The 1,333-nt window shown below is 39.1% G+C and overlaps 1 non-coding gene across 1 annotated transcript; it reads right to left on the minus strand.

The window, feature by feature from the left end:
• Positions 1-988: 988 nt before the first annotated feature.
• Positions 989-1,093, minus strand: LOC140857658 (small nucleolar RNA R71). The gene has a single exon (XR_012141152.1). It is a non-coding gene; the product is annotated as a small nucleolar RNA R71 (small nucleolar RNA).
• Between the last annotated feature and the right edge of the window lie 240 nt (positions 1,094-1,333).

Here is a 1,333-nt window from a genome sequence, read left to right on the forward strand (position 1 = left end):
AGATTTTGAGCTCATTAGGACAAGTGACCCTGAGAGTTAAACCAGATTAGACTTGGTCAGCTAGCTGGTGTCTAGGCAAGTGGTTTGCGGGACGACTGGACCCGAAGGAAGGTAGTTTTTAATTGGTTCCGTTCGCTGATCTGGCCAATTTAATTGGTGTCTAAGGAAAGCAACGGGGAGACTCCCACCGACCTTACACTTATCTGGCCAGTTGGTTGGTCAAGCTCCGACTTGGAGGGCTTGAAGGCTAACTACAGTTAGGAGCTGTCTAGAACTATGGTAACTTTAGGATAGAGAGTCCACTGCGTGCTAACTTGATTGTAATTAAAATCTAACCACAACTAATTCTTCTATTAGTTTTAGGACTTCTTAGGATCTCTTCTTTAGAACTCTTTTCTCTCTTCTCTTCTCCTCTTAATAATTCTTAATAAGAATTAATTACAACTAATTCTTAATAACAAAAAAAAAATTCCTTAATAGACTAGGATAGTCCTACATAGACCTTTTAGTTGCATGTTAGGTCGACGATCACTAAAACCCGAATTGCAACCATGAGACGAAGAATTAGAAAAGACTCTTAGGACTATCCGAGTTAGAAACATGGCTGCACCTGGTGAGGCTAATCCTCCACGCTCATTGAGAGAATATTTCACTCCATCCTCGTATACCTACTCTCCATGTATTCAAGCACTTCCAGTAGAAGCTACCCAATATGAGATTAAGTCTAGCATTATTCAAATGTTGCCATCATTCTATGGACTTAGTAACGAGGACCCATACAAACACTTGGATGAATTTCTTAAAATTTGTTCCACAGTAAAAATCCAAAACTTCTCAGATGATGCCCTTAGGTTGAAACTGTTCCCTTTCTCACTTAAGGACAAAGCCAAGCATTGGTTAAACTCCTTAGACTCTATAACCATTTCAACTTGGGAACATCTTCAAAGAGAATTTCTTAAGAAATACTTTTCAATTGGAAAAACAAATCAAATTAGAAAAGCTATCACTAGTTTTTCCCAATTGGAGGGTGAACTTTTTCATGAGACATGGGAAAGGTTAAGGGACCTATTCGTAAATATCCACACCATGCTGTCCCTAAATGGCAACTTTGTCAGTATTTTTATGATGGTCTATCGGAGAAACACCGACAAATGATTGATGCATCATGTGGTGGGACATTCATGCTAAAGAGTGAGGATGAAGCCTGGCAGCTCTTTGAAACACTTAGTGAGAATTCCCTACATCATATATCTGCCACCTCTAGAGAAAACCCATGCTTCAACAAAAAAGAAGTAGAATTTATCAGATTGGAAACGTCATGGATATCCACAGT

This window comes from Elaeis guineensis, chromosome 4, assembly GCF_000442705.2.
Source record: "Elaeis guineensis isolate ETL-2024a chromosome 4, EG11, whole genome shotgun sequence".
NCBI lineage: Eukaryota > Viridiplantae > Streptophyta > Magnoliopsida > Arecales > Arecaceae > Elaeis > Elaeis guineensis.